Consider the following 11,152-nt stretch of genomic DNA (forward strand, 5'->3'; position numbering starts at 1 on the left):
TTGGACATTTTTATGCATTAACTGAGTTTTCAATGCATTTAGGTGCATAATTCAAATGTGAACTACATGCACATTCTCCACTGCATATAAATTGGTTGAAAAATCAAATCTTTTGTCCTTGGGTGCATGCTTAGGTCCCATGCAAGAAATGGGAATGAATGTCAAACAGCCTGCCACCGTCACTCGACTGCAAACATTGAGATACCTGGTTTTTAAATTGTAGTAAATCCAAAACTCATCTGAAATTCATGAAACTTGGCATTCTATCATGGAGCGGCATCAACATGTCTTGGTAAATTTTTTGTCCCATTTGGGGCAGGTTTGGGTATATGCTTCTCAGAAACCACAACTTCTCACAATAAGCATGATGGTTTCGGTAGGGAACGCCCCACCTTTGGGTATGAAACGATATCCATTGCCTCTTATTGCTTTCAAAAAATTTCTCATGTCAACATAGAACAACACGAGTGTTGTGTTATTTTTTGTGATTTTTAGGTTTCATTTGGACATTTTTATGCATTAACTGAGTTTTCAATGCATTTATGTGTATAATTCAAATTTGAACTACATGCATATTCTCCAATGCTTATAAATTGGTTGAAAAATCAAATCTTTTGTCCTTGGGTGCGTGCTTAGGTCCAATGCAAGAAATGGGAATGAATGTCAAACACCCTGCCACCGTCACTCGGCTGCAGACATTGAGATACTTGGTTTTTAAATTCTAATAAATTCAAAACTCGTCCAAAATTCATGGAACTTGGCATGCTATCAAGGAGCGGCATCAACATGTCGTGGTACATTTTTTGTCCAATTTGGGGCAGGTTTGGGTATATGCTTCTCACAAACTAGAGCTTCTCACAACAAGCATGATGGATTCGGTAGGGAACGCCTCACTTTTGGGGACGAAACGATATCCATTGCCTCTTATTGCTTTCAAAAAAATTCTCGTGTCAACATAGAACAACAGGAGTGTTGTGTTATTCTTGGTGATTTTTCGGGGTTCGTTTGGACATTTTTATGCATTAACTAAGTTTTAAATGCATTTATGTGCATAATTCAAATTTGAACTACATGCACATGCTCCAGTGCATATAAATTTGTTTAAAAATCAAATCTGCGTCCTTGGGTGCATGCTTATTGCAAGAAATGGGAATGAATTTCAAACACTAGGGCACCATTGATTGTTGGCAAAACATTGGGATGCCTGTTTTTTAACTTCTAGTAAATCCAAAACTCGTCTGAAATTCATGAAACTTGGCATGCTATCACGGAGCGGTATCAACATGCCGTGGTAAACTTTTTGTCCCATTTGGGGCAGGTTTGGTTTTGTCACAAACCAGAGCTTCTCACAACAAGCATGATGGTTTCGGTAGGCAATGCCCCACCTTTGGGGACGAAACGATATCCATTGCCTCTTATTGCTCTCAAAAAATTTCTCGTGTCAACATAGAATAACAAGAGTGTTGTGTTATTTTTTGTGATTTTTCGGGGTTCGTTCAGACATTTTTATGCATTAAGTGAGTTTTCAATGCAGTTATGTGCATAATTCAAATTGGAACTACATGCACATGCTCTAGTGCTTATAAATTGATTGAAAACTCAAATATTTGTCCTTGGGTCCCATGCAAGAAATGGGAATGAATGTCAAAAACCCTTCCACCGTCACTCACCCACAAACATTGAGATACCTTGTTTTTAAATTCTAGTAAATCCAAAACTCGTCTGAAATTCATGAAACTTGGCATGGTATCATGAAGCGGCATTAACATGCCGCGGTAATTTTTTTGTCCCATTCGGGACAGGTTTGGGTATATGCTTCTCACAAACCAGAGCTTCTAACAACAAGCATGATGGTTTCAATAGGGAACATCCCACCTTTGGGGACGCAACGATATCCACTACCTCTTAGTGCTTTCAATTTTTTTCTCGTGTCAACCTAGAACAGCAGGAGTGTTGTGTCAATTTTTGTGAATTTTCGGGGTTTGTTTCGACATTTTTATGCATTAACTGAGTTTTCAATGCATTTATGTGCATAATTCAAATTTGAACTACATGCACATGCTCAAGTGCATATAAATTGGTTGAAAAATCAAATTTGTGTCCTTGGGCGGAGGCAAGAAATGGGAATGAATTTCAAACACCAGGGCACCGTTGATTGCTGGCAAAACGTTGAGATACTTTGTTTTTAAATTCTAGTAAATCTAAAACTCGTCTGAAATTCTTGAAACTTGGCATGCTATCAAGGAAGGGCACCCGAGATGATGTGGTATTTTTCATGTCCATTTTGAGAGAAGGCGCACTCAAATAATGACAACCAACAAAGGCGTTTAAAAAAATAGCTGCCATTTTAATATCTCAAACGTTTGCATAATTCAAACCGTGTGGGTTTTGTTAACCATTCACGTGACACCACGTGTCTTGGTTTTAATGGCTATAGGAGGTGCCGTGTGGACAACTTCTTGACTGAATGGGAGGCATGCGAGCGCAGTCCGGTGCGTAGGCTCACCGGGAAGTGTACAAGTTGTTCAACACAGGATCTATGCATCTCTTCAGCGCAAACAGTTCAGATTACGGTATGCAAATTAAAGCCAGACTTCGGCGGTAAGCCAAGAGAGACTGTGATTTGTTAAAATCAATAGCACTATATATTTTTTTGCAACTAAAATTCAGTAATTAAGCATAGATTTCATTCATACTAGAGATTAAGCAGTCGTTCTCATCGGGAAGCGAGACAGCCTTGGACTGCTGCCCACCTCGCTTCCACTAGTCTATATTAATGGCGCTCCCGAGAGGCCGCAGCCCCCCATCCTCGCCACACACACAATTCCTCTCTGTCCGCCCACATCCTTGGCGCCGCACTGAGTCCTCAAAGCCGTCAGTGTACGAGGATGCCGCCGAAGCACCCCATCGGAGGGAGTGGCGACGCCTGGGCTGCTGAAGCACCGGAGCACGACGTGAATACGGAGACAAAGGTTTCCGTCGCCTTCGATGAGGTGGAGAACGAGGCTGCCAACAAGCGGAGGTGGGTCGAGAAAGAACCGCAAGCGACTCTAGCAGGCCTAGACTTCATCAACAACCTCCCCGATGATATATTGATAGTCATCATATCCCTCCTCCCAATCAAATATCGGGCGAGGACAGCTGCCCTTTCCCAGCGGTGGCGCACCCTATGGCTCCGCACCCATGTCGACCTCCTCGATGCGCACAAGCTCTGCCATGTCTATCGCCAAAGCTTGGATGCGTTCTCCCAGATCCTCGGCAGTCACAATGGCCCAATCAAAGGCCTTATCATGGGCAAGTTCCGTTCCAATGGCAAGGACCAAGCCAAGCTTGACAAGTGGTTCCGATCCCCCGTATAGATCAGCTCGAGAAGCTAAGTTACAATGATGGGCAGATGCGCTTGCTGCTAACGACCGCGCTCCGCTTCGCGCCCATGCTGCGTGTCGCCAAGTTCATGAACTGTCATGCCCCCTTAATGATGCTCCCGCTCTTTTTCTACCACGACTGAAGCACCTCGAGCTCGTCGCTATCCGCATCACAAAGGATGACATGGAGCGTGTGCTCCACAGCTGTACTGCACTCGAGTTCCTTTGTCTTCAGGTGATGAATTGGTCGAGTACCTTGCACGTCACCTCCAGGACTCTCCAGACTATTTATGTGTGTTGCTGGAGCTGCAATAAGAGATCACAAAAGGTGGACCACAATATGGTCATCCAGGACACACCTTGACTTGAGATATTACTTGTAGTTGATCAACAAAGTCCAACAAGAATCAATGTCATTTCTGCGCCGAAATTGAAAGTGGTGGGCTACTCGTCTATCAAATACTACAACTTTCAGGTACAACAATCGCCTTATATAGCTCTCCTTCTTGATATAAATGTTTTTTCTAGTTTTGAAGATGTATGTCCATCTGTCATCCAGGGAAACTTCACCCAGACTCTGGGCACAGTGAAGGTCTTGGCACTAGAATCTATTAGCCCCAACCTGGACCAAGTTGTTAGTTTCCTGAGATGCTTTCCGTGCCTGAAGAAGCTGTATATCGAGGTAATGTTCCTTTCCTGTTAAATGTTAACCATAAGGGAGTTCAATTTTTGCACCTTTTCCCAAGTTTACAATGACAATGTACTATGATTTCTAAAGGGATTCTGGATGATTTTAGGACATACACCCCCACCCCATATTGGTTGCTTCACTCATATGGTTACAATCGTTCATAAGCATTTCTACTCTGGATTCATGTGTACTAGTTTTCTTAGGGAATTTTTCATCCAACCCAACCTCTTGTGAAGAAGGCTACATGTTTCTAGATTGTAAAAAATGCCCATGTTAATCGTGCCAGATCGAAGATGGCACGTTGGTGCATTTTACAAATCCTGCAAACCAAATGGGCATGTAGCAGCGTTCAAAACTACATGTAGGCACTAACACATTCTCTTCTTTTGCAGATAGTAGTAGGCCCGGAGGTGGATACTGTTTATAACGACAATCACATCGAATGCTTGAATCTGCATCTCTCAAATATTACTTTGAACTCCTACCGAGGGACTTTACCGAAGATTACACTCGCCAGGTTCTTTCTTTCCAGAGCAAAGGTGCTGAGGGTACTGATGTTGAACACACATTTAATTAGGAAAGATCAATGGTATGATTATTAGAGCCGGCAGGTACTGCTGAATGGAAGTGCCTCCAAAAATGCCAAACTTCGTATTGGAAGAGCATATGGCAAAGCAATTGGGAGTCATTGTGTCAAACCCATACATGACTTGTCCGCGGCTGATCCCTTTTTAGAAATGACATGGTTTGCAATGTTTGAATATGGGCATTGTAATCTTTGAATTTGAACCTTACAATATTTATGGTATTTGTTATATTGAACCGTTTCTGTTCTCGTGTCTCAACACAAATAGTTCATCCGGGTGAACCGCATGTCGTATATCGTACACACCTTGATCTGGCTAACCGTTTCGTTTGTGTTGTCTAATCACAAACAGTTCATCCGAGTGAACTGTATGCTGTACATTGCACATGCCTTGATGTGGCTGGCCATTTCTTTTGTGTTGGCTAATCACAAACAGTTCATCCGGGTGAACCATATGTTGTACATTGCACACAACTTCATCTGGCTGCCCGTTTCTTTTGTTCCTCCTCATCGAAAATGGTTAATTGAACTGAACCGTATGCCCTGAATCGCACACGCAACTAAAATATGAACCGTGTTTGATGTATACTCTATCGCAAACGTTTTGCACCTTTTTTGATGGTTTTTTTACACCACCATTTGCGATTATTGCATCACACACAATTTACATCCTGTAGTAGTGATAGGTTGGTTTGTGATCCAATAGTGACCCCAACCTTGTCCTTGTTGCCCCTGCTTCATCATCGATGACTCGATCAACATGATCGACGACCAGAGCCTAAAACCTCACATCACATCATGCCCCTTTTGTTGCTCGACTCTGCGGAGCTACTATCGAGTACCGAGGCTGATACCTCGTAACGCACTCCTGATGATAGTTATGTAGTGTAGCTATTCGGTCGTGGTCATCAAGGGTGATTCCTCTTTCACCACTCCCGATACGACTCTGTCATGCAACCCCTTAAGTGTGAACCTCGAGGGTGATTTCTCCTATGTTCACCTTGATGATTACATCGAGTGGAATCCACCTAGGTTGATTCCTCGGGTTCTCCCCCTTGATGTTTTCGACACATGGTTACCCAGACTTTACTTGAGACCATTATTGAAATTGGATCGGCCCTGCGGAGTACCTGTGAGTTGATGTGAAAGTCGGGCGGGCCCATAGAGCACCTACGAGTTTTCTACGAGGCACGGCCGGGCATTCTTGGCCCTTGCCATAAGTCGACGAGACGGGGTGACTGAGTCACATTTATCGTGATTTGTGTCTAGAGTTGTGTTCGAGTCCTCGAGGCCCCTGGCTTGCAATATAAAGCTTGTATTATTTTGATTTGTGTCTAGAGTTGTGTTGTGATATCTTCCCGTGAGTCCCTGGTCTTGATCGTACACATTTGCGTGTATGATTAGTGTATGGTTGAATCGGGAGCATCACAATCATCCTTTTTCTTGGATGGCTTAGGAGGAAAGGGCATGGGTTTCTGAACCCATGGTTATCTTTCTTTACCATGTTTTGTAGCAACGAAGTCGCTCTTATCATAACGTTGATTCTTTGATTGTGGGTTATCAAGATCAACAACAGGTTCTATCTCTACATCATTATCATTACTAGGTTGAGCATCAACATGAACATCATTATTAACATTATTACTAGGTTCATCTTCATCACTAGATTGTGTCTCAACATCAGAAATAGAAATACCATTGGGATTCTCAGGTGTGTCTATGGCAGGTTCACTAGAAGCATGCAAAGTCCTATCATTTTTCTTTTGGCTTTTATTAATAGGACTAGTTGCATGAGTATTAATTCTCTGAGAATCTTTCTCAAGTCTCTTAGGATGGCCCTCAGGATACAAAGGTTCCTGGATCATTTTCCCACCCCTAGTCATAACCCTAACAACATTATCATTGTTCTTACTATTCAACTCATTAAGCAAATCATCCTGTGCCTTAAGTACTTGTTCTACTTGAGTTGTAACCATGGAAGCATATTTACTAATAAGCTTAAGATCATTAACAGTTCTACTCATATAATCACCCAAGTGGTCAAGCATGTAAGCATTATGTTTCAATTGTCTACTAACATAAGCATTGAAATTTTATTGTTTAACAATAAAATTATCAAACTCATCCAAGCATTGACTAGCAGACTTATTATGAGGAATATCACCTTCATCAAATCTATGGGGAGAGTTTACCTCTACTACCTATGTCGGGTTATCAAGACCATGTATTTCCTCAATAGGTGTTAAATTCTTAACATCTTTAGCTTTAATACCTTTTTCTTTCATAGATTTCCTTGCCTCTTGCATATCTTGAGGACTGAGAAATAGAGTACCCCTTTTTTTCAGAGTTTGCTTAGGAGTTGGTTCAGGAAATGTCCAATCATTATCATTACTCAATATATTGTTCAATAGCAATTCTGCTTGCTCAATAGTTCTTTCCTTGAAAACACAACCAACACAACTATCCAGGTGGTTCCTAGAAGCATCGGTTAGTCCATTATAAAAGATACCAAGTATTTCATTTTTCTTGAGAGGATGATCAGGCAAAGCATTAAGTAACTGGAGAAGCCGCCCCAAGCTTGTGGGAGACTCTCTTCTTCAATTTGCACAAAGTTAAATATTTCCTATAGGGCAGCTTGTTTCTTATGAGCGGGAAAATATTTTTGAGAGAAGTAGTACATCATATCCTCGGGGCTACGCACACAACCAGCATCAAGAGAATTAAACCATAACTTAGCATCACCCTTTAATGAGAAAGGAAACAATTTGAGAATATAGTAATAGCGGATTTTTTTCTCATGAGAAAATAGGGTGGCTATATCATTCAATTTAGTAAGATGTGCCACAATAGTTTCAGATTCATAACCATAGAAATGATCAGATTCAAACAAAGTATTTAACTCAGGATCAACAGAGAATTCATAATCCTTATCAGTAACAAAGATAGGTGAAGTAGCTAAATTAGGATCATATTTCATTCTATCATTCAAAGATTTTTCTTTCAGCTTAGCTAAAAGTTTTTTAAGATCTTGTCTATCATTGCAAGCAAACAAGTCTCTAGCAGTTGTTTCATCCAAAACATAACCCTCAGGCACAACAGGCAATTCATATCTAGGGTGAGAATCATGATCTTTAGTTTCAATAATATCATCAGTTGTAGGAATTTCATTCTCTCTAACCCTAGCAAGTTGTTCATCAAGAAATTCACCTAGTGGCATAGTATTATCAAGAAGAGAAGTAGTTTCATCATAAGCATCATGCATAGCAGAAGTGCCATCATCAATAATATGCGACACATCAGAATCAATAGCAGGTGTGCAAGCTTACTTAAAACAGAAGGTGAATCAAGTGCAGAGCTAGATGGCAGTTCCTTACCTCCCCTCGTAGTTGAGGGGAGAAATCTTGGTTCTTCGATCTTTCAAATTCCTCATAGTGATCAACAGATATAAATCCCAAGTGACTCAAAGAATAGAGCTATGCTCCCTGGTAGCGGCACCAGAAAAAAGGCCTTGATAACCCACAAGTATAGGGGATCACACCAATTTTCGAGGGTAAAGTATTCAACCCAAATTTATTGATTCGACACAAGGGGAGCCAAAGAATATTCTCAAGTATTAGCAGCTAAGTTGTCAATTCAACCACACCTGAAAGAATTAATATCTGCAACAAAGTATTTAGTAGAAAAGTAGTATGGAAGTAACAGTATAAGTTTTGTAGCAATTGTAACAGTGGCAGTGGCAAAGTAACGGAGCAAATATCAATATGTGAAAATCTCATAGGCAATGGATCAATGATGGATAATTATGTCGGATGGCATTCATCATGCAATAGTTATAACATACGGTGACACAGAACTAGCTCCAATTCATCAATATAATGTAGGCATGTATTTCAAATATAGTCATACGTGCTTATGGAAAAGAACTTGCATGCCATCTTTTATCCTACCCTCCCATAGCAGCGGGGTCCTATTGGAAACTAAGGGATATTAAGGAAACCTTTTAATAGAGAACCGAACCAAAACGTTAGCACTTAGTGAAGACATGAACTCCTCAAACTACGGTCATCACGGGGAAGTGTCCCGACTATTGTCACTCCGGGGTTGCTGGATCATAACACATAGTAGGTGACTATAATAGGTTCAGATCTGAAATCATGGCACTCGGCCCCTAGTGACAAACATTAAGCATAGCAAAGTCATAGCAACATCAATCTTAGAACATAGTGGATACTAGGGATCAAACCCTAACAAAACTAACTCGATTACGTGGTAAATCTCATCTAACCCATCACCATCCAGCAAGCCTACGATGGAATTAATCACACACGGCGGTGGGCATAATGAAATTGATGATGGAGGATGGTTGATGATGACAATGGCCACAATTTCCCCTCTCCGGAGCCCAAAACGAACTCCAGATCTGCGCTCCTGAGGAAGAATAGGGCTTGGCGGCGGATCCGTATCATAAAACGCGATGAATCCTTCTCTTTGATTTTTTCTCCCTGAACGTGAATATATGGAGTTGGAGTTGAGGTCGGTGGAGGTCCAAGGGGCCCACAAGGACAGAGGGCGCGCCCTCCACCCTTTTGGCCAGGGTGTGGGCCCCCTTCAGCTGATTCTTTCGCCAATATTTTTTATTCATTCCAAAAGTAATCTTCGTGAAGTTTCAGGTCATTCCGAGAACTTTTATTTCTGCACAAAAATAACAGCATGACAATCTATTATATACTTAAAACAATAGAGAAACAAGCCATTACATTAATCCACATATGCTAATAATATTTCCACTGTTAGATTAGAATAATAATGGCTGAGATTTAAAAAAATTACATAACATGCTAACATTTATGTACCAGCATAATGAACCGTCATGTGTACACATATATATGGTACATATATGTACGGAAAGGTATAAAACGTCCGCTATTAAAAAAGTATAAAACGTCTGCAAGAAGAAGTCTGTCCCATTTGATTGTCATTTATATGGTCGTGTACATGTATGGAAGATATGCTTCATCCATGAAGACTCAAAGGAATCTGCTGACGTGCATGAGGTGTCGTACATCGCCAGGACTATATCGGTTCACATGGGAGTACTAATAGAAGTACAAATCTAATCTCTCCAGCAAGACTGATTACCATGAATCACCTTAAATAATAAATCGTATAAAAATCATAACATGACATGCATCCATATGTTGTTCAAAAAAAGAAGACATACTGACTCAACAAATGCTTAATGCGACACTCATGAAAAAATGTCCACCATACATTTGGGAGTGCCTGTAGGATTGAAAACATGATATGGATCAATGCATCAAATATGATGGTGTGACTACGGGTGGATTGAGGGCATAACAGTTACATGCCAATGATGCTAGCACGTGACAAATCCATACAGCCTGTGATGCCGGCACACCTATTCATACAATGACAAGCAACCATTTTTATATGCATTGATGTATTATCAGTTTGTTACATACATTTTTCTCACAAAAGAACTATTTACATACAATATGTTTTCATGTGCTTGGTTTGATAGGACACAGAGCTAAAGAAGAAATCCAGCAAGGGTTAGTAAGTTTTATTTTCTAATTCTATCTGACATATAATAATATATCATTTTTTTGTGGAGACATATTAATATATCAATAACTGCATAGATTAGACATAATGAAATGGTGATGGTTGGAAGTGAATCAAAAGTATAATGTGAGGAAAAATTGATGTCCACAAATTAATACCTATTTAAAATTTTCAAAAGTAATCAAAACTCGCAAATGAGGACCGAGATTAACATAAGTGACTGGAATTTTACATGAAGTGTCCAAAACATTGTTCAACCAAAAAGCAATTCCTAGCAAAATAAAACAAAAAGCAGTTGAAACTTAAAAAATACTTCAGGCGACATTATTTTAGCAATTTGACTTTCTTATATGAAGTCCACATAAATTCTGTAAATAATTACATTATGCTATAAATTTATTTGAATATTAGCAGATAGATGTATATATATAAGAAAAAATAACTTAAATGTAACATTAATATAATTTTATTGGAAAGTACACCATTTCATCAGCATATGGCCGAATTAAATCTGAACTAAAAAAATAGTGGGAAATTTGCATGCAAGTAAAGTGGTCAATTTTGTTTTCATTTAAGTCGATGTTAAACAACGTCAAGATGATGCAAAGTTGACCGAAGTGAGTGGGATAGAACGTTTTAGCAACAGTGACAAATCCATACATCCTGTGATGCCGGCACACCTATTCATACAGTGGCAAGCTACCATTTTTATATGCATTGATGTATTATCAGTTTCTTATGTACATTTTTCTCACAAAAAAAAACTATTTACATACAATATGTTTTCATGTGCTTGGTTTGAACATATCATGATAGGACACAAAGCTAAAGAAGAAATCCAGCAAGGGTTAGTAAGTTTTATTTTCTAATTCTATCTGACATATAATAATATATCATTTTTTATGGAGACATATTAATATAGCA

The sequence above is a fragment of the Triticum urartu genome, chromosome 5 (assembly GCF_003073215.2).
Source record: "Triticum urartu cultivar G1812 chromosome 5, Tu2.1, whole genome shotgun sequence".
NCBI lineage: Eukaryota > Viridiplantae > Streptophyta > Magnoliopsida > Poales > Poaceae > Triticum > Triticum urartu.